Source organism: Mirounga leonina, unplaced genomic scaffold (assembly GCF_011800145.1).
Source record: "Mirounga leonina isolate KUSES-001 unplaced genomic scaffold, KU_Mleo_1.0 Mir_179, whole genome shotgun sequence".
Taxonomy (NCBI): domain Eukaryota; kingdom Metazoa; phylum Chordata; class Mammalia; order Carnivora; family Phocidae; genus Mirounga; species Mirounga leonina.
The window spans coordinates 798,317-823,671 of record NW_023270466.1 but is presented as its reverse complement, the minus strand read 5'-3'; positions in this window follow the sequence as shown (position 1 = coordinate 823,671).

Below are 25,355 nucleotides of genomic sequence, written 5' to 3'. Positions count from 1 at the left end.
CTTCCAGATCTAGAGCAATTTTATTAGCTAATGAGTTTTTAAAACCTCATGAGATTCTATGAACTCAGACAAAAATGAATACTCTAATATTCCCACTTATGGAACTGTTTTCTAGTATTATTGGAGTAAATTTAGAATAATGAGTGATCTGTTAAATATATTTCTGATTTTTTGTTAGTATCTTGAAGGCAAATAAATAGAATTGTCGTCTCCATTGCTCCCACACATTTTTAAATTTGGAGTTCTCTCTCCCTGTTCTTTGTCTCTTCATACGTATGTACATGTACACACACACACGCACACACATCTAGAGATTAGATAAAATCTAGAAATCTGATTCTCATTTTAGTTGTGGAGAGCTTTCCATTTCCTTTGTCTCAGATCCCAAAGTTAGATAATTATTCACAACCTGAAGTGTCCATTAAACTGTAGTGCATTCTTTATGAAAATTATTGCAAAATGTGCTTACTATGCTTATGATGAGGCCCAATAAATTTGATTTTCCTATCTTTAAGCATTACTAAAATGTTTCTAGTTTATAGTCACTTGACCTGGGCCAGTATATATAGTGTATTAGAAGTGGATTTGGCAAAATTTAATTTGTAATTGGCTGCAATTCAACTTGCTTCATAATTTCTGTGGAACAATGAACAATTATCTAACAGTTGAACAAATCAGAGTTCAAACTTTAAACTCTCTTTTCCCCTATGACTTAGTCAAAATAGTGGCTCAACTTCATTCCACAAAAATGTTCAACAAGGAATCTTTGAGGACCTATACAGTTTCTCTAGTTTACATACGAGGCTGATAAATTGATGTTTATCTCTGGAGAAGGAAATTGCATGGGATATAAGTCTGCTATGTTGTTTCTTAGATCACTTTTCCCCCTTTTTTTCTCTAAGATAGATTTTGACCCTTTCAAGTCATGCAATGAAAAAGACGGATGGATTTGTCAGAACAATGGTACTTGCTATAATTTAAAAAACTAAAATGTATGGTGTTTCAATAATTTAGGATAACTATAAAGTGGTCCTTTCTGCTGTGTCTTTTGTCATTAAGATATAACTAAGCACATTTTATTTTATTTTATTTTTTATTTTTATTTTTTTTTAAGATTCTATTCATTTATTCATGAGAGACAGAGAGAGAGAGGCAGAGGGAGAAGCAGGCTCCCAAGGAGCAGAGAGCCCGATGCGGGACTCGATCCCAGGACCCTGGGATCATGACCTGAGCCGAAGGCAGACGCTTAACCATCTGAGCCACCCAGGCGCCCTAACTAAGCACATTTTAGAAATCAATTGATTTCGATGTGATGGATGCACATGTTTTCTCTGCTTCCTCCCATTGTGGGCCAAACTTTCTCATATTTTTCACATTGTGAATATTTTATACATGTAATACTGGCATCTTCAACTTACAGTTATTACTTGTTTAATATTTATATTTGCTAGCATTTATTTTGCATTTTTTATGTTATATATTTATATTTGCTAGTATTTGTTAATCATAGTAAATGCTTCTAGAAATTTGTGGTCTAACTTGTTGCCTTGTGGTTATGTGTGATAGAGGTCTCTTTATATTTATATTTATTTATTTATTATTTATTTATTTATTTTTAAAGATTTTATTTATTTGACAGAGAGACAGCAAGAGAGGGATCACAAGCAGGGGGAGCTGGGGAGGGAGAAGCAGGTTCCCCAGTAAGCAGGGAACCTGATTGTGGGGCTCAATCCCAGGACGCTGGGATCATAACCTGAGCTGAAGGCAGACACTTAACAACTGAGCCACCCAGGTGCCCCGAGGTCTCTTTAAAACTATATTCACTATAGTGTTAACTTTAATAAACTTCATTTGTAAAATGGGATTATCTACTCTACCAGCTTCAGTGGAGTTGTTATATTTGTTGATGAAATGATACGTTTGAAAGTACTATAATGGTAACACATATAAAGGTAATACACATAAAGATAATGACATAAAAAGGGTCAGATTGGAAAGGGGCATAGAGAGTTAAGTGGTTATGTTACAGACACAGCTTCTCCTTTTTACTTGGTCAGCAGCTGGAGAGCCATTGCGCTTCCTTTCCTTCATTGTGTTAGCGAGGGATTTGTAAATGATGAGTTCGGATGGGAGCAAAGAGTGCTTCTTCCTAGACTTGCCACCTTGAGACTTCTCATTGCATCTTATTCATGAAGATTTCCTACCTGATATTGCAGATGAGGTCAGCTTAGGTGGGACTGGGAGGAGGTAAACTTGTCTTTTGCATTCTCCCTTGCATTCCTTGGTGTGCTCCTTTCCAACTGTCTGCCTCTTGAGCTCCTAAAAGCCTCCCTGAAATGTTTCATTCATGATTTTTCTATACCAATAGGACTCCCACAGTCCGAACTTTTTCTCCTTTCCTTTTCCTTATCAAAGCTTGTCTGTACTTCATGTCATTCTTAGGATAGCATAGGCAAATAGTGTTTTGATCTATATACAAATACTGGAGTAAAAAGATTAAATACGATGTGTTTTTCTGTCTTTTAAAGGTACAATTGGCAGAGGTTTTGATCATGCTGGGAATATCTGAGGAGGGTAAAGAAGCTTTTCCTTAATGTATTTGACCACAGATCTTTCTTTTTTTTTTTTCTTCCAAGAGCTCTATTAACATTTTGCTGGACTTAGAACAAAGCCCAAATTCTTAGCCTTGGCCTTCATATTCTCTCTGATCTAGACGCAGGAAACCCCTTCTGGCACTCTATGTGTAGGAAACTGAACTGCATGTGTTGTTCCCTGAACAGCTTTTAAACATTTATAGGTTTTCATTTCTCTTCTTTCTGTTCTTTTTCCTCAAAAGTACCCTCCTTATCCATGCCCGAGCAAAACTTGCATGTACTTTGGGGTTCCTTTCATGTGTGATATCCTCCCTGTAGCTTTCCCTAATTCCTCCTAGCTGGAAGCAATCTCTTCCACTTCTTAAAGCAAATTATTATTATTATTATTATTATTATTCTGTGGCGGCAGTCATCTTTCTACATGTTTGCAAAAAACCTGTTTACTCAGTTCGCAATACTTAATATAATCATTGAAAGAAAACACCAAGAAAAAAAGCAAAAATCACCCATAATTTTATCACGAGGAATAAATACTGTTAAAGTATATTGTATCTTTCCTGTTATTTTATACTCACACACATATTTTTCAGATTTTTGAAAAAATTAAACTCATCCACTATATTTTATTTCATTACTATTTTTTTCTTAATAAATTATGAGTATTTTCTTAGAGCAAAATATTTTTTAATTTATTTATTTGAGAGAGAGAGTACATAAGTTGGGGTGAAGAGCAGAGGGAAAGAATCTCAAGCAGACTCCCTGCCGAGTGCAGAGCCTGATATGGGGCTCAATCCGGGACTATCCCATGACCCTGAGATCTGACCTGAACTGAAATCAAGAGTCAGTTGCCCAACTGACTGAGCCACCCAGGCGCCCTGCAAAATACTCATTTACAACATGACTTTAATACTTACATACAGTTTTATTGTTACAACAATAACTATTAATTTTATGAGTATTTATAGTAGACTCTGTGCTACATAGTATGTCTAAATTACATAATATGATTCCCCTATGGTTTTTTTTTTATAAGGTAGGTGTTATCACCATTTTACAGATGAGGAAATAGTTGTTAAGAAGTTAAGCATCTTGGGCGCCTGGGTGGCTCAGTCGTTAAGCGTCTTTCTCGGCTCAGGTCATGATCCCGGGGTCCTGGGATCGAGCCCTGCATCGGGCTCCCTGCTCGGCGGGAAGCCTGCTTCTCCCTCTCCCGCTCCCCCTGCTTGTGTTCCCTCTCTCCTCGTCTCTCTCTCTGTCAAATAAATAAATAAAAAATCTTTAAAAAAAAGAAGTTAAGCATCTTGCCCATGATTGAACAACTAGTTAAGAGTGGAGTTGTAATTCTAATCCTAGTATAAGTGGCTCCAAAGCCTTGTTCTTAACTCATCATTGACTATGTTTGTTTTATAATGAAATTAATTTAAACAGTTTCCCATTTTTGGACATTAGGTTATACCCACTTTTTTCACTGATGTTATTAAAAAGGAAACAAAACTATGATTAACATTCTAATAGAAAAAACTTTGTGGTATCTATGATTATTTATTTTGAATAAATTCCTACTGGTGGAATTGTGTAGTTACGAATACTTCATGTCTCTTGATACCTAATGAAAATTTAATTTGCCTTCTAAATGTTTTTTTTTTTGGCAATCCCTGTAACAACTAGCTAGAGCCAGGCAAGTATAGGAGCTGATACAACACCACGTGAGACCTACATTTATAAGTCTGGTAGTAGGGATCCCAGGGGAGCGGAAGTTGGTGGGTGAGTACTTCTGAGCCTTGAAACGGCCCTCTGGTCTCACAGTTCTTCGGCCTGATTATACAGAGAACCTTCCCACACACCTTATCTTGCTGATCAAGCAGTTGGAAGCTGGAGTCCTAATTCAGGGTAGCCACTTTGGCAAGGAAGTAGTTAAACTTGAACAATGATAATGTTTCCTAATAAATAAATACAGCTTGTATTAGCAGTAAAATTTTCATGCAGAGAAACTTTGAGTCCTTTTACTTCTAAATTTTCTGTGTGCTGTAAGCAGAGGCAGGTAGTAACTTTCATAAGAACTAGTATGCAGCATTGGCAGATTACTGAAATCAAAATTATCAAGATTCAACCAAAATGATGCTAGAGTTCCAGGACTTGCTTTCTTCTACATCCTCTCTTAGATTAGAGGCCCTTGCGGCAGCTTCTGCCCTGGGCATTCTTCAAAAAGCAGTATTATAGGAACCAGCGTTCCCAAGGAGCCATTGGGACCGTGGACTCTCCTGTAAATCTCTTTCCCAGTAACACACCATCTGAGGAATCTTCTTTGAGATTTAAGCAATCACTTACCATTTTAATTAAAAGTATTTTGAATCAGTGTATTTCAAATTTTAAGATTTTCAATTTTAAGATTTATTTCATAGATACTTAATGAAAATGACTTAATGATAGATTTAAACTTTATCCTGTTTAACGAGTAACGCATATTACTTAACATAGACTATGTTTGCCAGGGAATATATAATAAACAATTCCCATGTCTCAGTGAACACACCAAAAGTTTACTTACTGCTGAGTCTACATGGCTAAAACAGGCCCACAGAAGGCTCTGCTAATCTTAAATTCTTGGAATTCATAGTTTTTCCAATTTTAGACAGATGATACAACATATCTTACTTAGCACCCCCAGGGAACTCTGGGGAAGCACCTGATTATCAAGCATATTGCTATTTCTATATAGAAAGATAGTCACAAAAATAGATAATCGGAAATGAGGAAAAGAGCTTATGTAAATGAAATTAGAATAAAAAGTTTATGCTTTAGAGCAGGAGCAGGAGTTGTTTCTGGATCAACCTCATTAGAAAAAGTGAAATTGGGAAGGAAACAGTCTCCATAGATGAACTAAAGGCACAAAGATACCCCTCATGTGTTTAAAGGGGCGGGGGGGTGGGTGGTGCGTTCCAGCAGTTCAAGCTGTTGAAAGGCTCATGACTGGGCAGCTCAGGAACTATTTTCTATAATTTTCAGCACTCACTGCCCCCGGCACCTAAGAAGTAAGTTTGTTTTTCATGAGAGAGGACACATTGGCTTTTACAGACCTCTAAATTCACCTGAAAAAATTACTGCCTGGGGTCAGTGAGTCCCCCAACCCAGTGCCATGCTCTTTTACAGAAATGGTTGTTTCTTCTGTTCCAGTGGCCTCTTGATAGCCTTCTCCTGATGGCCTCTTGATGGCCAACTCCTGTCCTGCAGCATTTGCTCAGCTAGGTACAACTTGAAGTGAAAAATGTCTCTCCTGAGAAAGTTTCCTGTTCACCTAAAGCTGTATTTGGGAGCTGATGTCAATCTCAGGCTATGAGCTAGGACTGTATAGGTACCCATGGCCAGAGACTTAATGTCCTATAAAGGATGAGAAGAATAAAGTCATCTCTTTCTACCAGTAGCCACCAGGAGTATTCAGTGTTTGCCGTCGGTTTCTTCCAAATGCATACACATGAAGACATCATTTATAAATAAAATGAGGAACATATATCAAGGGGGATTGAAATGAAGGACTCTACAAACACTTCTTTTTGAAGTTGTAGATAAAATTAATATCCCTTTTTCTAACACAGTGATTACTAGGTAAAAATGGGAGTTAAAGGGAAAATAGCACACTAGTATCAGGAAAGTACTTCTTTATTTAAAATAATAAGGTTTGAGATCACCTATAAGTCAGATATGTTGATACCAAGATGTTAGGGTTATTTTGAGAAGCAATTAGATGTGGGTCTCTTGAAAAAAGGAAAAACAAGCTAAACAATTTATTATTATTATTATTATTTTCAGTTTCCAAGAGCTTACTGAATGTCAGTCAGGCTCATAGCTTGTGCAGAAATTGAACTTCGTCTCTCTGAATAGAAACTGATATAATTGTCCTATGTATTATTGATGTGCCAAAATCCCGGCTTTACCAAGAATTAATAAAGACTACAAAGAAATAAATGCTATTTAAATGGTAGGGTAAACATATTACTGTCATGCTTTAATATACACTTTCATTTGATCTTCTATAGATACTTTATATAAAATGCTACATATAAGGCAACACACACGTGTTCTAAAATAATAGTTACTGATTGAAATCACCACATGAAATCTATTTACAGACTATTGTGAACATGTTGCTAGATATTTGTGGTACAACAAACCTGAAATGAATGAATTTGGCATGGGAAAATAAAAAAATATATATTGCAAGCTACATAGAAATCAAGTCTTGGAAGATGCAGTGATACAATTTCAAATCCTCAGCTTTTGGTTAAGCTTTCATTGGATGAACAAGATAGAGGAATGAATAAACACCAGGAACTTGAATTTTTATTTCAGGAAAAAGCCAGATTTTATATTGCAGTTACTTTTTCAAGAGTGATTTTAATCCATGCAACAAGCTGTTTCCATTTTCCAAATGGGCTATTTGATTTCTGGGAAGACTCATTAACCATTTTCTTGCCCGCTATGTCCTATTTATTTAGAAATATTAAGTCTGAATTCCCACCAAGTCAATGGAACTTGTTACATAAATTCCAAAATTGCCAAGCTTGGTTGGAAACCTAAGAGCGCACACATTTGAAGTGAGATCTAAATTTGGCAATGACGCTTAATGAAGGAAGGCTGGGTGAATATCTTTGGTGCTGTTTTCATATTGCAGATGGACCTAAAGGGTTGCTGAGGAGCCCTTGAGAGCCACCGCTCAGAGCAGATTCATTGATTGCGATGGTCTTTTTTTGGTACTTCAGACCTTGACCAGTCAGTTGAGATCAGGTAAGCAAATATGTTCTATCACTCTCTGATCTCTCTCAGGAACTTCTTGACAATGTGGCACCTGATTTGACTGCTTTAATTTCTGCCACTTCATGTTGGGGCCTAGTTTATGAAGTTTCCCAGGCCGCAAGGAGCTTACGATACTCTAGGATTGCAAGAGCAAAATTGCCTTTGCTGCAGCTGCATTTGATAACTGTTCAGCTTCCTTGTTTTGTATGTGAATCTTTGGTGTTAATGAATCTCCCTTAATGACCCGTTCTGTGTCCTTGACTTGAAAAAACTGTTTCCCATTCCTCCCTGCTGATTTTTGCTTTGGAGGCAATAGTAATATAACTCCCCCCTCCACCACCCCGGTAACTGCAGGTTTATCAATTAACTCAGGTACAAAGATAGATGGGAGTTTTATGTGAACTAATATTAAAAGAAAACTGCTATTGCTCTGTTTTTCATGGAAACACTTTATGCATTCAGGAGTTATTTGTTAAGTGCCTATTGTGGATTGGCCTTCTATGAGATGTATGGATGTGGCAGTGAGAAAAACAGACAAGGTCCCTGCTCTGCTAGAGCATCTAAAGGGGAATCTGGGCACAGGAGCTAAAGGTCACCACAGATAGATCATAGAGAAGGAAATAAGTAAATCTACACAATAATTCTAGAAAGTAATAAATGATTCAAACTATTTAAAAATGTAACATGTGGAGGTTTACTTCTGGGTAGGCCATTCTTTTCACTGTAATGACTAGAAAGAAGTGCATACATTTTAAAATAATTTTATAAAAAGAGTATATAACCTAAACTTCCCTAGGAGAAAGAACTCTTTTTTATAGAGGTGAGAGTCACAAAAAATAAAAATTAACCATTTAAAAATAAACAATTCAGTGGCATTTAGTACATTTTCACTGTTGCACAACCACCACCTCTATCCAGTTCCAAAACATTTTCATCATTCCCCAAAGAAAATTCCATACCCTTTAAACAGTTGTTCCTCTTTCTTCTATTCCCCAGCCCCTGGAAACCACCAATCTGTGTTCTGTGTCTATGGATTTACTTATTCTGAGTATTTCATATAAATGGGATTATATACTATCCATCAGTTGATGGGCATTTGGGCTGTTTCCATATTTTGTCTATTGTGAATAGTCTGCTCTAAACATGCATGTAATAGTTATTTGAGTACCTGTTTTCAGTTCATGTGGGTATATACCTAGGGGTGGAATTGCTGGTAATTCTATGTTTAATTTTTTGAGGAATCACCAAACTGTTTTTTACAGTGGTTTAACCATTTTTTCATTCCCACATGCCCCAAGACTCTAATTTCTCTACATTCTCACCACTTGTTATTTTCCCTTTTAAAAAAAATTAGAACCATCCTCGGGGCTTGAAGTAGTATCAGTCATATTATGGTTTTGATTTGCATTTCTCTAATGACAAATGATACTGAGAATCCTTTCATGTGCTTGTTGGCTGTTTGTATGTCTTTTTTGGAGATATGCCTATTGAAGTGCTTTGTCCATTTTTTTAGTTGAGGTGTTTGAAGAGCCCTTCTTTGATGAGCTGAGATGTGCATGCCTGGGGGCATTTACTCAGGCTAAGGACTGAGCTTTCCATAAGCATAGAGATTCTAATGGGAGAAAGAGAAACCAGTGAATATTTTAACGTGGATTGGCATTATGAACTAGAATCCAAAGGGACCCTAAACATTTGGTTTATTTTCTCTCTGGAAAAATTTCCTTAGTTCTGGGGCATGGTGGGGTGCTGGGCGGAAGACTAAATGGGCTGAGTCAAACATCCCACAGTCTCTTGGTCCACTAAGAGAGAGAGGCCTGCAACAAAGACTGATCTCATGCTCAAGATACTGGAGAGAGTCTATCTTACATTACAATCCATCCTTACTCAGCTCAGCGTTTCACTGGAATAAGATAAACATCTCTTCACTCCATCTGCCTAGCAGAAGAGTGAACCCTCTCTCAGGGGAAAATAGCATCAACTCCAATCTCCATGATTCCTTTATTCACAATTTCTTGCATAGAATAAAAGATGACTAGGTACAAAAAAGGGAGAAAGATATGACTGACAAAAGAAATAACAAGCAACAGAAGATGATTCAAATCTTGGAGTTACCAGACAAGTATTTAAAAATAACTATTAAATGTATGTTAAAAAAATAGAGAAAAACATGAACAAAATGGATAAATATTTGAGAATTTTGAAAGAGAATTGGAATCTGTTTATTAAAAAACTGTGTACTGCAAAACCTAATTTGTTAGATTAAGAACTTATTGGATGAGTTTAAGAGCAGACTGGACAGAGCAGAAGACAGGATTATCAAATTCAAAAAACAGGAAATATTCAAACTGAACTCCAGTAAGAAGAAAAGAATGGAAAGAATAGAACAAAATATGAGATTTGTGCAGCACCCACACTAACAGAATGAGAAAAATAGAGATGGGTAAAAACATTTGATAAAACATATAGCTAACATTATATTGAATGGTGAAAAATTGAACATGTTCCCATGAATTTGCGAATAAGACAAGGATATCCAATAATACCACTTCTAATCAGTATTGTACTAGAGATCATAGCTAGTGCAATAAATCAAGAAAAGAAATAAAAAAATAAAATTTGGAAAGAAAAAGTAAAATTATTATTCACAGATGATAAATATGATTATGCTTATTAAATAATCTGAAATAAGGTAAAAATAAACTATTACAGTTAGTGAATTTAGCAAGATTACTGGATATAAAAATCAACATACAAAATCAGTTGTATTTTTACATACTTGCAATGAATAACTGGAAAATGAAATTTTAAAGTGGTGTCATTTAAAATAGTATCAACACCTAGAATGCCTAGAAATCTAACAAAAACGTGCAACAGCTCTATACTGAAAAATACAAAACATCCAAGAGAAAACTTAAAAGATCTAAATAAATGGGGTGCTATCCTATGTTCATTGGAAAACTCAATACTTTTTCATTAAACTTTTTGTTCTGAGATAACTGTTGATTGATATACAATTGTTTGAAATGATATAGATACCCCATGTAGCTTTCACTTAGGTTCCCCCAATGGTAACATCTTTCATGACTGTAGTACAACATCACAACCAGGAAACTGACATTAATACAACCCATACACCTTATTCAGATTTCACCAGTTTTATATGCACTCAAATGTGTGTGCATTTATGTATTTAGTTCCATGTAATTTTATTTATTTATTTTTAAAGATTTATTTATTTATTTGAGTGGGGGGAGTGGTGGGGAGGGGCAGAGGAGAGAAGGAGAGAAAATCCCAAGTGCTGAGCACAGAGCCTGACACAGGGCTCAATCTCATGACCCTGAGGTCATGACCTGAGCTGAAACCAGGAGTCAGACACTTAACCAATTCCACCACTTGAGCGTCCCTAGTTCCATGTAATTTTAACACACGGGAGAGTTACGTTATCACCCTCATTACAAGATATAGAATAGTTCATTCCCACAAGGATTCTTTGGGCTTGTGCTGACTTTTTATAAAACCCATCTCCTGCCCTTCCTTCCCTTATCTCTAATTTCTGGCAATCACTAATATGTTTTCCATCTTTATAATTTTATCATTTCAAGAATGTTATATTAATGGAACCATACAGCATGTAACCTTTTGGGATAGTTTTTTCACTCAGCATAATTTCCTTCATATCCATCCAAGTTATTGCATATTATTAGTAGCTCATTCCTTTTTATTGCTAAAGACCAATATTTTGAAGAATCACTATAAGGCTACAGTGTTTAAGATAGAGTGGTGTTGATATGGAGACAGAAAAATAGACCAATGGAACAGAATAGGGTGTCTAGAAATAGACCCACACATATATAGTCACTTAAGGTAAGACAGAGATGAAACTGCTAAGTAGGGACAGGATGGAGCAATGAAATATTATGGAAAAAAATGTGCCTTGATCCTTACCTCATGCTGTGTGTAAAAAGTAATTTGACATATATAATTGACCTAAAACAGAAAGGCAAAACAAAAATTTTGGTAGAAAACATAGGTAAAATCCTTATGCCTTTAGGTAGACAAAGATTTCTGAAACAAAATGCCAAAGTGCTGACCTAAATAAATAAATAAAATGGCTTTCTTTATGAAAAGATGCCAATAAGAGAACAAAAGGTAAACTAGGAGAAGAAATTTCTAATACCTATATTGAACAAAGCATCCATACACAGAAAATATAAAGAACTACAAATTCATTAGAAGATGACAACTCAAAAACAAAATGGGCAAAAGACTTGCACAGGCACCTAACCAAATAGAATATCCAAATGAGCAATAAGTATGTGAAAAGGTGCTCAATGTCATGAAATATAAGGGAAAATAAAACTAGAACTGCAAAGAGTTGCCTTCATTCTTAGAACTATCAGGAAATAGTTATAATGGCAAAGTTCCTGAGACCAAAATGAACTTGATGTATTTAAGAAACCCAGAGGGCCAGTGTGGGCGATGAGTGAGAGAGAGGATTGAAGGAGGTTGAGGGCACAGGGGAGGGTAGGGCCTTTAGGGTTGTGGAATTTGATTTTTAAAATTATTACTAGAGGTAAAAAATAACTTTTAGATTGCAACTCTGGGTGATAGTTTCCCATATAATACTTCATAAATGGATTCTATTCTATTCTCTTCTATTCTCTTCTATTCTCTTCTATTCTATTCTATTCTATTCTATTCTATTCTAATTATGTTGTACTGTGGCATGTTGTGCCATGCCATTCATTAAAACGCAATGTCAGTTATAATTCACTAAATTAATTTTATCTGCAGTCTGAAAAAGAATGAATGTATGATCTTATAGGCCATGGAAATGGGCTTGGATTTTATTTTACTCTAATAAAAAATCATAGGAAGAGATGAACTGAATTAATATAAAACTTCCATAGTGATCTTAGGCCAGGTTAACACACTTTTGGGGGATTTTAATTTGAGTGATTAAAAATGATTAGACAGGTTATAAAAATTAGTGGGATCCCCTCTCAGGGAATAAGGACACTCATAATTTGTCTAATGAATGTTGTCTAGAAAGATGAAAAGCAAATCAGTTCTCCAAATAATCTTCAAGAAGAAGAGGAGAGAAGATGCAGGAAACAAACACATACTTTATCAAAGACCATGATTCTCTCTGATAGAAGAGAAATGAATTTTAAGTGAAGAGCACAAAATCTCCAAAGAAGCTCTCATCATTCTTTGCAGAAGTGGTTGCTGGAATCTATTGTGTACTAATAAGAGAGGGTGCTTTGATTCTCTAAAATCAGTTATAAACAAATTGGTTACAGCCTGTGGCATGGTTCAGATATGTGATGTGACAGGAAGACTATTGAAATAGGAATTATCCCACAAAGAAATACTTAGTAAGTATGTCTTCTCCAAATTTTATCAGATTTTTCTAATCTTGGCTAAATCCTTTTCAGATATAAAGTGAATAACAAGAGAGAATTAGGTGGATGAAGTTGGCATATGGGATGATGATTTAATTCAGACAAGGGGGACCTTAAATCACTCTGGCCCTTGTCCTGCTGCACCCTCTCCATGGGGCAAACAGTCCAAGGGGCCAAGAGCCCATTTTCTTTCTTGGTGAAACAGGTTTCATATGAGAATAGATTGCTAAATATTCAGGAATTTTGTGAGCTGGTTATTACACTTGTAGTTTAAAATGATCATGGTGGAATATTTACACTATGGAAAATGGCAAATGCTACAAATTAGAGCTCCCTTCTCAAGAACTGGTTCTTAAACATTTACCAGCACACCTCTGATAAAGACCCGAATCCTAACCTAAACTTAGTTTTTTTTTTTTTTTAAAGCTTTGGATCAAAAAGTGGTAGAAATGACAGCAAATTAATGCCCCATTTAAAAAAAGATTTACATTTAGATCTTTTTCTGTGGTACTGATCCAGCATTCTACATATTAGCAATATGTCATTTCACTGGGGCATATTATCATGGGATTATTAAAAAAAACTTCTTATTTTGGAAATAATTATTGACTCACAGGGAGTTGCAAAAATAGTACACAGAGTCCCATGTGTCCTTCTCTCAAATGGTGACATCTTACATAACTGTAGTGCAATATCAAAATGAGAAAATTGACATTAATACAACACTATTAACTTGATTCCAGATCTTCTTCATTTTTCACCAATCTTTATATGCACTCATTTACTGTGTACTCAGGTGTATCATGTGTGCATGGGCATGTGTGTGTGTGTGTGTGTGTTTTGTTCTCTGTAACTTGATCTATCAGTTACTTTTTAAGTGCAATCTGTAGACAGCCCCAGGGCAGCAGAACATTACTTAATTAGCTGATGCCTTTAGGACTTTGCACTCAGCTGACCCTGTAATTTAAAGTTGATTTTTAATTTTTTTTTTAAGAGGAAACCCATATCCTTGTCTAAATTACCTGGATTTTCTGTGTGAATAGTCCCCAGAGTACCAGGTAACCATGTCATCTGATAAAGTCTGACTTCTTAAGGGTGACCTGACATATCCCTATGTGAAAGAAATGCATTTATTCCTTTTGAAGAAATATAGGTATCCCTGCAGGTGATTGAACATGAAAACAAGTTATATAGTCAATATATGGTAATTATAATATATGGTATTAAAAATAATATTGAATTGTGTTTTTTTTAAGTAAGCTCTATGCCCAACATGGGGTTCGAACTCATGACCCCAAGATCAAGAGTCGCATGCTCTGCCAACTGAGCCAGCCAGGCGCCCCCAATTGTTATTTTTATGATATAAGCATTGAATAAGCTGGCATTTTAATTATTAGAGACAAATGTTGGCGAGCAAAAGTGTTTGAAAACCTTTTTTCATTAATATTTTATTTTTAACTAATAATATAAATTCTAAGTCAATTTATCACAATCTAAATCCTGACAGAAAAGTTCAATGTTGTTAATAGGTTTCACTCTAAGTAATTTAATGGCTCTCTGTTTTTGTATTTAGTTACTGTATTCCAGAAATATGGTTACTGAAACATAACACTGTGTTTATATGGGATGTATTATGTTTAATTACAAAGCATTCTATTATCAATTATCTGCTGGCACATAAATTACAGCATATCTTGTTTCCAGTGTATTTATATTGCTACTTAATCTGCTTTCTTTCTGTCTTTTCTGGGCATAACATTGATGATTATTTGAGGACAGATCAAAGGGAGAACTGTTTAAATTAACGTACCTAGTTTCATATTGACCTCTTCTGACCAGGTAAAGGAATGGTTAACAAGCAGTCTAGGGTAGAAGCCAGGTTCCTTTTAAGCTAGCGCTTCGGATTAACCATACCATGTTTTCTGTCCTATTACAGAAGAGGATGCTGAGCAGTGAGCTGGGAAAAACAATAAGAAATTGCATCAGTTTTACCAATTCTCCTTAGTTGGACATTTTCAGCACATTTCATTATCTAGTTGTAATATCATGAATATACAAAATTGAGTTTCTCCCAGAATTTACATTCAAATAAAGAGCAAAGTACTCATATATTTAATACAAATTGTTTGATGATATATTCTTCTGAGGTACTCACTCATGCCAATACTTTCCTCCATTAAAACATAACTTTGATTTGATTGAAATGATAAACATTAACCGACTACTTAATGATCTTAATCTTACATTATTCAAATATATTGATTAGACATTATTTCATTACTTTGTCTCTTAGTGTAGCTTTTGAAGTCCAACATTTGTGATATTTGGGATCAGACTATTAGTGTACTTTTCTTTTGTTTTTATGACATAGAGTAACAAATTTATTTTTCACACTCTTCAGTGAGATTCCAAAATTATACAAATGAGTTTCCAATATCTTTTTGTGGAAATTAAATACATCCAGCTCTTTGTATGTTTGTGGCTACTGACATTAACATTTTTAAAATGAGAAAATTAAATAATGCAGAATATTGGCTTTTTAAGAAGAGGTTTATATTTACATTACTCTTGCCTTCACTGTTCCTATCTGATTTCGTCTAAAAGTGTAAATTATATTTCATGTGAAAAAGTTACTACTTGAGAAGTAGTCAGAACCAATCAAAGTACAGTTATAGGAAGCAGTACAGCAATAAATTAAAATGTCAAACTTTTAAGTTGTTTTGTTAAAAGCCTTAGAATCATCTATGATTTTTGGAATTGACAATGTCACTTTAGCACCCACTTTTTAAAAAATTTTTTATTATTATGTTAATCACCATACATTACATCATTAGTTTTTGATGTAGTGTTCCATGATTCACCGTGCATAACACCCAGTGCTCCATGCAGAACGTGCCCTCTTCAGTACCCATCACCAGGCTAACCCATCCTCCCACCCCCCTCCCCTCTAGAACCCTCAGTTTGTTTTTCAGAGTCCATCGTCTCTCATGGTTCATCTCCCCCTCCAATTTCCCCCCCTTCATTCTTCCCCTCCTGCTATCTTCTTTTTCTTTTTTTCTTAACATACATTGCATTATTTGTTTCAGAGGTACAGATCTGTGATTCAACAGTCCTGCACAATTCACAGCATTCACCAGAGCACATACCCTCCCCAGTGTCTGTCACCCAGCTACCCCATCCCTCCCACCCCACCCCCCACTCCAACAACCCTCAGTTTGTTTCCTGCGATTAAGAATTCCTCATATCAGTGAGATCATATGATACATGTCTTCCTCTGTTTGACTTATTTCGCTCAGCATAACACCCTCCAGTTCTATCCACGTCGTTGCAAATGGCAAGATCTCATTCCTTTTGATGGCTGCATAATATTCCATTGTATATATATACCACTTCTTCTTTATCCATTCATCTGTCGATGGACATCTTGGCTCTTTCCACAGTTTGGCTATTGTGGACATTGCTGCTATAAACATCAGGTTGCACATACCCCTTCAGATCCCTACATTTTTATCTTTGGGGTAAATACCGAGTAGTGCAATTGCTGGATCATATGGTAGCTCTATTTTCAACTTTTTGAGGAACCTCCACACTGTTTTCCAGAGTGGCTGCACCAGCTTGCATTCCCATCAACAGTGTAGGAGGGTTCCACTCTCTCCACATCCCCGCCAACATCTGTCATTTCCTGACTTGCTAATTTTAGCCATTCTGACTGGTGTGAGGTAGTATCTCACTGAGGTTTTGATTTGGATTTCCCTGATGCCGAGTGATGTTGAACACTTTTTCATGTGTCTGTTGGCCATCTGGATGTCTTCTTTGGAAAAATGTCTGTTCATGTCTTCTGCCCATTTCTTGATTGGATTATTTGTTCTTTGGGTGTTGAGTCTGATAAGTTCTTTATAGATTTTGGATACTAGCCCTTTATCTGATATGTCATTTAGCACCCACTTTTAAAGATCATTTGGAAGCGTGAGTTATTTGTCAGGTGTGATTTATTTAAGACAATAAACTTAGATTATTGAGTTGGACAAATAACTATTTGGATGCCTGCCAAGCATTTAGAGTGAATGACTGAATATAATGAGACTAGATCACTCAGAGGGATGAAATCAAAAGCCGTAGGATGAAATTAACATTGCTCAAAAGATAGATCTCTTCCTTCTCTCCTTTGTGAATATTGAGCAGTGGGAAAGTGCAAGCATCATGGGAAGTACTGTCCTTTCATTCCAACACAATGGCAGTAAATATACCTTATATTTGCATAATGAATTCCAGCTCACATGTGTTACTTCATATTCCATTAGAACTACTCTTCAAAGTAGTTATAATTGCACCATTACAGATGAGAAAACAAAGAATCCAGCAGATTAAGTGATTTACTCAGGCTGCATAGACAGTGACGAGCAGAGTTAGAATTTGAACCTTATGGTCTATGTCCAGATGAGCCAAAAGGGGTTAGGGCAAAAGCAAGGATGTGGAATCAGCTGCATCCTCTTTGATCTCAGTTCTGCCACTGACTAGCTTCCCTTGGATAAGTTACTTAATATTTCTGACTTCAGTTACCTCACTTGTAGATTCTGAATGGTAGTATCTACTTTCCTGGACCACAGGGGACAGTACAGAAGATAGAGTTTTAGAGTAGTCAGTGTCTTTGGTTTTGGAAGCCAACTGCCTGGTTTCCAGTCCTACCTCTAATACTTAGTGTCTGATCCTGGGAAAATCTCATAACAACTTTGTATCTTATTTTTATCATCTGCAAAATAATGCCTATTTCATAGTGTTGTTGGGATGATTACATGAGCTGATACATGGGAAGTAGTGCCCATGAAGGCTGGCACATAGTAAAATTCTCATTACTTGGAACACCCATTGCTTCTGGAACTAGAAAATATGGCTCCAGTCCCCTAATTCCAAAGCCCGTGGAAGTCCAAATTCCCCACTCCTCTTTCTAAGAGTCTAATTTCCAAAGTTCTTCATGCTGTCAAGATTCCCTACTCATCCTTCAGTTTTTGTTTGGTTCTGTTTTCACATTAGTAGCCACTGTTCTGTAACATAGAGATCCAGGGTGGCAGTCCACTTTTTTTCTCATGAGTTTCATAGACAGCCAGTCACACAGATCTTGTTGATAATCTTAGGGATTAACAAAAAGAATCTAATTGCACATCTCAAAGTTCATTTCCTGAATCTTCTCTCCCTTCTCTTCTTGCTCTTTCCTTCCTGAATTACTCCTCACACATCAAATTCTTCTCCCCCTTCATGTAGAGCAGTTGTGCTCATTTCAGATTTACCTTCAGTTCTGCTTCCCCAAACCCACCAACTTGTCCATGAAAATGAAGAGCCATCCTGCTTTGTGGCTGGCCCTGAACAATGAGCCAGTTGCTAGTTCTCATGACTAGCACGAAGAGAACAAAGACATTGCTCTTTTATGCAAAATAGAAATTTTGGATAAATTAAGGATGGGATGCCTAATTTGGCAGTGGCTAAGATGAGGATTGTGAAGATGTTCACCCAAACACTAGATACGGAAGTAAGAAAGCGAGATAGGAAATAGTTTCATCGTGTCTGTTTCAGGAACAGGTCTGGTGAAAGGCAGTGAAAAGCCTTTTACTGTGGATTTTCAGTATCATAACATGGTCCCTCACGTTTTCCTCATGCATGTGAGTATAGGCAGGGACCCTTCGCTCCCATTTTGCACAAGGCCCTGAAGATTACATAGCTGGTCCTGAATGTAGGGATACTATGCTTGGGCTTTATTTTTGTCAATTAGTATTCATAAAAAAATTAAAGCAAAAATACTTCTTAATTCTTAGGAATTGGTTTTATGTGCTATGAGTGGATTATTACCTGGAACTTAGCCCTTCCTTGCTATTAGGACAAAGTCCCTTCATAATTAACATTTCCTTTAGCTAGTTTCCTAGAGATATTTGGCCAGGAACTTTATTTTTTTCTTTTCCAACTGCCTCATTTGGTTTACAAGATAGTAAACTCATAAACATCACAATTTTGGCTGCCACTACAAAGCCAAAAGGGTGTTTGTTTGCTGTTTGTGGCACAGGAGAGTAGGATTTAAGACATGATGTCTGACCTATAGAAGATTACAAAATATGTGTTACAGTTTTTAGCTAGCAGATGAACAACTAGAGTGTATGGTTTCTGAACCTGGCAAAGGCAACTTCTGAGAGGGCTCAGACAGCAAACATTGTCCTGCTGAGTTTTTTATCATTCAGATTTCCACTCAGCATTTGGCCTATAATTATTTGTATATCATTGGATCTGGTTTAAGACAATATAAATCTCTTTATATATTACAGTTTGGGTGCCGGAGACTGGTTCCCAGGTTCTCTCATGACCAGACTTCAGTAGTTCTAAGAAGAACAAAAGCAAAAGTAACTAAAAGTTGAACTTCTAGAGTGAGCATCTGTGTCAAGAAGTACTCTGTCCCCATCATGCTAGTCCCCGACTTGACTTCAGGGAACCGTTCCTTCACTGTGTTATGGCTCAGGTTATGGCTCCCATACTAAGTATGAAGGGAAAATTCTCCAGAGGAGACAGCTTTTTGTCAAGTACAAAATGATTTGTAACAGTATCTTGCTAAATATTTACCTAATCAGGAAAGATGGTAGGAGATAGTAGGTTTTAATCTGCCATTTTAAAATGGAAAATTTCTTCAAACTTATGCTTTTATGGCAACTTAGTGTATTAAACAGATGAGAGTTGAACGGTTCTTTCTGAAGCTGGGGTGAGATTCCTGGAGTCTTGATCTTCTCAGTCTAGTTTCTCCAACATTCCTACCTCCCAACCCCACACCCTACTCAACACAGTTTCTATAGCACATCTGAAAACTCTGGAGGTCTCCAGGTCTTCTAAGACACCCAATAACAAACTGCTGCTGTAACAAGCCATCCCTAGTCCATTATTCAAGCTAACAAATAGTGGAAAGGAAACGGAATAAATCTGTATCATTTGTTCATTTTTCAATGACAGGGCACAGAAGAAACAGGCACTAGAAGTGTGTGTTAATGTTACAATACGATGGAAATGGAGTGATACTGGATTCTTCAATGTGGAGGTCTCTAGGTGAACAGTGCCATCTCCTCTGTCCAGATTCTAAACAATTTGATAAATAAGAGAATAAAGATGGAGGTCAAAATATAATCTTTACTTTTCTTTTAAGATTTTAAAATTTATTTTGGAGAGAGAGAGGGAGAGGGAGAAAGAATCTCAAGCAGACTCCACACTGAGCACACAGCCCAACACGAGGCTTGATCTCATGACCCTGAGATCATGACCTGAGCTAAAAACAAGAGTCAGACACTTAACCAACTGTGCTGCCCAGGTGCCCCCAAAACATCATCTTTATTACCAATAATGACCAGACTAGCTTGATCAATAAACTCAGAATTAGGCAGCCTACCACATGTGGTTGCAGGTCTTCCTGGTAAAGGTGGCTGGCCCAGGAAGGATATATGGTATGAAGGAGCAGAGAGGACTTTTGCTCTCTGTCAGTCTGCTCACCACCATGAGGAAGGAGGAGGAGTGCTGAGCTGAGAAGAATACCCAGGTGTTATTTCCAAATGCATCCATCAGTGTAGTGACCCTCAACCTCTCCCAGATGGTGGAATAAGGAAAGGACAGAGGAGGCAAGGAGTTCCACTAAGTGAACTTTCTTTATGTGGGGGAAACATAAGATAAGAACCATCTCCCCCCAGTATACAGTTTTTAAGGGAAGATTTGAGAAATAAAGGATATTAATGTGTGCTCTATTCCCTCTGCCAAAAGGATAATTTTATTTATTATGGAGTACATTGTACTTATACTGTCTTTGTAAAAAATAAATTATTCCAATAATTGGAATGAAATTCCTTTGATTTTGGAGTTGATTGTTATGATATATACTTTGGTTTTGGACTAATAAATTATACAATTAAGAAATTGTTTATTTTAATTGCCCACCTTTTAGGAAAACAAAATTATACAGTATGGGGACTTTTCTTCTCTTAATAGATCTGAAACTGACAGACTCCCACACTGCAAAAAATGCCCCACAAACATTTGTATTTGAGAAGGAAGCTAATTTGTTAGTTTGAACACTGTTGAGCACTGCTTGTACCCTGTTTATAATCAGGGTAGAGAATTCAATAAAAACAAACAATGGAGATAATCTGTATAATATGGTATATTTTAAAAATATGCTTCTGGTATGATTTTTTTCTTAAAAAATAATTTACTCATATAACAAGTAACAGCTGCTTGAAAATAAACTTGGAATGTTAAATTTATTAGTTTAACATCAACATCACATTTTAGGGATTTTATAAACAGCACTGAATTAATGAGTAAAATATCACTGATGCCATTATATTGTTTACTCAAGGGAAAACAGAGATTCCTTTTTTTCCCCCTGAGCTATGGGAGTCTCCATGAGAAGCCAGGGGTCTATGTACACATGTCATCAAGACAACATGCCCAGGCAGGATTTTAAAATTTTAGAATATTTTACTATTCTTCATGAGTTCAGAGTTAGCAGAATATTGGTGCTTGAGAATGATAAATGTCACTGTTATTTATATACTGTGTTAATAAAATCTTTTGTTTTTTCATTGTGATGCTGACATCTTGGAGCCTTGTTTACCTTGGAGGGACTGCCTCTCTCAGGATTAGCTAATTCCTAAAGATAGCAAAGAACTCACCTGGGAGTGTGTTTTTCATATGCAAACAAACATCTAGAGCCCATACCCCCAACCACTTCCTTTCTTGGGTCTCACACTCTGGACCCCTATCCACTTGCCCTCATCACACCAGGGCCACGTACTAGACAACTAGGGACAGACCCTATACCCCAGAGCCCACTGAAATTATTCAGACTAGCCAATCCCAAACCTCCTTATCCAGCCTCACTCATTCCTTCCTGGAGAAACTATCACAAGGGCTCCTGCCCAGATTCTCCCTTCGCTCTCTCTGCCTCCTGACCAAACTTGGTGCTTCCCCACTGCTATGCCTCCAGTTTCTTGGGATCTGTGAATATAAAAACTTCTTTCTTCATGAAGTCATTTCTGTGTGTGTGTGTCTTACCATACCTGATAAAACAAATTCCAGTTTCCTTTAAAACATTTACTTCTTTATAGTTAATGAAGTGCTTTCATATGTATTTATCTCATTGACCATAATTCTGTGAAACAGATATTACTGTTCCCATTGACAGGTCAAACAATTGAGGATTAGTGATGGCAGAGCCAGTTTGGACTAAGCTCCACTATGCCATACAGAATAGTGTATAGGTTTTGGGGCTAGAAAATATAATAATAGATGTCTAAGTCTTTTTATTGGTTCATCTGTAAAGTGAGGCCAAGAATATCTACCTTGGAGGTGTTATAAAAAGCAGAAGTAATGCTTTCAGAGTTCCAAGTTTCCTTTCAATTTCTGCCATGACCACCTTTGTCAGGTCTGTTCCATCTTTCCCAGTTTATTTTCTTTTATCCTCTAGGGAATAGCTAGTTTATTATATCAGTCTCTTGTTTAAGGACCTATAGATTTGAGAATTCTGTATCTAGGTAAAATGTATTAGTTTTCTATAAACTGACAATCTTTTTAAGAATATAGAAAAGGCAAATAAAATGCAAAGATTTTGAATTTAAAGGCATCAGTGAGCTTTTGAAGAAGTCAGGCTAAAGAATCTAAGATTCCAGAGAGAGGTGAGTCATAGAGAGGTGAGCAAACGATCTATAACCAGTGCTAACCAGAATTTGTTACCAGATTCTGACATAGCAAGAGGCTGAAAACAGATAAGATTTGCCCAGGCAAAGGGCCACTCTGGAGGACAGAGACATCATACCATTTGGCAATCTGAAATGACCGAAGACACAAAACTAGAATCTTGAGTATTTTCAAACACATACCAATTTTGTTCCCAAGACATTTACCAAATTCTGAAGCTACACTGTGCTACAAATTAATTCTGAAAATACCTGAAATGTAGACTAGAAATTTTCAGTTTCACAGAACAGAGTTGTTAGATTTCAGGGCCTGCCAGGGCTTGGGGGCTTGGTGAACCGATCATGTTCTCAGCTGAAAGTCCTAACACACTAGACCTTAGGAATAACAGCAAGCCACAAATATACTGAGCATTTCCTAAGAGCAATGCAGCCTTAACTTGGCTCAATCCCTGATTGGAATAAGAGAGTTCACCCTTACTCTGTTCAGCAAAGAAAGGATGGAACTCTGATGGGAAAATGATAACATCATCCAGAGCTTTTACAGTTGCTATAAATAATGTTTAGCACTCAAACCAAAGCTACTAAGATTGTTAAATAATAGGGTTATACAAGCAAAAACTGAGACAAGAACAATAACAACAACAAAACAGACAGTGTAAACAATCTCACAGGTGAACTAGAGATTGGAATTATCAATGACTTGAGAATAATTATGATTAGGATGTCCAAGACAGCAGAACGCAGGATGAATAATTTTATTGGAGAATTGTAATCTATGCAAAATAATCAAATGGAACTTGCTGAATTGAAAAATACAATATCCCCAATTAAGAATTTAATGAATTTAATAAGCAGATTAAACACCAGAAGGCAGGACTGGTGAACTAAAAGACAGGTCATGACAAAAGATTTAAATTGAAGCACAGAGGAAAAACAGAGGGGAAAATAAAACAGTTGTTAAATACCTGTGAGGCAGAGTGAAAAGTCCAATTTACATGTAATTAGAGTCCCAGAAGGAAAAGAGAAAGAGATTTTGGCAGAAGTGGAGGTAATGGTCAATAATTTTCCAAAGCTGACTGAAGACTTCAAGTGACATTTTAAAAAGCCTACAAATATGGGGCACCTGGGTGGCTCAGTCCGGTAAGGGGCGCACTCGATTTCAGCTCAGGTCATGATCTTGGGGTCTGAGCTCAAGACCCCTGTTGGGCTCTGTGCTGAGTGGGGAGCCTGCTTGAGATTCCCTCTCCCTCTCCCTTTGCCACTCCCCCTACTTACACTCATGCTCTCTCTCTAAAATAAAATTTTAAAAAATACTAAAAAAAAAAAAAACCCCTGCAAGTATCAAGCAAGATAAACATAAAGAAAACTACATTACCTCCAAAGCATCAAGGAGAATGTATTGATAACTTCCCAACAGAAAAACAGCAGTTAGGGGGTGCCTAGGTGGCTCAGTCGGTTAAGCATCTGCCTTAGGCTCAGGTCATGATCCCAGAGTCCTGGGATGGAGTCCCGCATTGGGCTCCCTGCTCAGTGCGGAGCCTGCTTCTCCCTCTCCCTCTGCCTGCCGATCTGCCTACTTGTGATCTCACTCTCAAAAAAAACAAAAACAAAAACAAAAACAAAACCCCAAAAAACAAAACTCAGAAAAGCAGCAGTTAGGATATAATGGAACAGTACTTTTAAACTACTGGAAGAAAAAAATGCCAATCTAGAATTCAAAACCTAGTATTCTAACCAAATGAAGGAGAAATAATGATCATATGATCCCCATTAACTATGGTGTATGACTTGAATTCCTCAGTCTGACCTTTAGGAAACTTCAGGTCTAGTCCTGTGACAACTCTCAAAATGTTATTTTTTGTTATAACTAAGTCTACGTCTGTACCTTCTCCTGGATATACCAGACTTGATCTCATTCCAGATATGTGCTTATAATCTTCGTCCTGCTGGAACACCTTCACCTTTACTCCCACTTTTAAATTCCAACTTGTCTTTACCACAAAACTCAGCTCCTACTTTCATTTGAAAGCTTTCCCAGGCCTCTATCAAAGTCCTGCACTCTCCAAACCATTCATTTCGGTTTTGATACAAACTGCTTCGCATAGCCATTTACTAGTTTTGTAAGTACCGTATTTCATCATATTTCAGATGACATTGATTTCCAAGACAGAGCATTATTTTATATGTCAGGAAGAAAGAAAGAAGGAAATACTTCCAGTTAAACTATGCATTCTACAATTTCTTAACAATAGTCATGGTAGCCTCCTGTTTTGAAATTTCTTTCATCTATTTTAAGGGATTTGGCAATGTCTCCTGCTCTTATTTGCATTGTGTGGTATAAAATAGGCAATCCTTTACACACACACACACACACATTTACCTTTTTGGGAATATTTTCCTTTTTAGAGGTGTCATAACATATTTAGTTTTTGCTTTATTATAAAATGTAGAATTGTAAAAAAAAGTATGGAATTTTCCCAAAAACAATTATTTGCTTAATCTGTGTAAAATTTGTCTAGTTTCAGTGCATTTTTATGCATTGCAGACATTTTTCATTTTAATGCCATAACACAGGGTAATATTTTTTAAAAAGATTTTTATTTATTTATTTGATAGAGAGTGAGAGCACAAGAAGGGGGGGAGCTGCAGAGGGAGAGGGAGAAGCAGGCTCTCAAGTGAGCAGGGAGCCCATTGCGGGGCTCGATCCCAGGACCCTGGGATCATGACCTGAGCCAAAGGCAGCTGCTTAACCAACTGAGCCACCCAGGCGCCCCTCACACAGGGTAATATTTTTAAGACATTCTAAATGTAATTATACTCACTCCATGTAGCCAACCATGCACATGATTTAACTG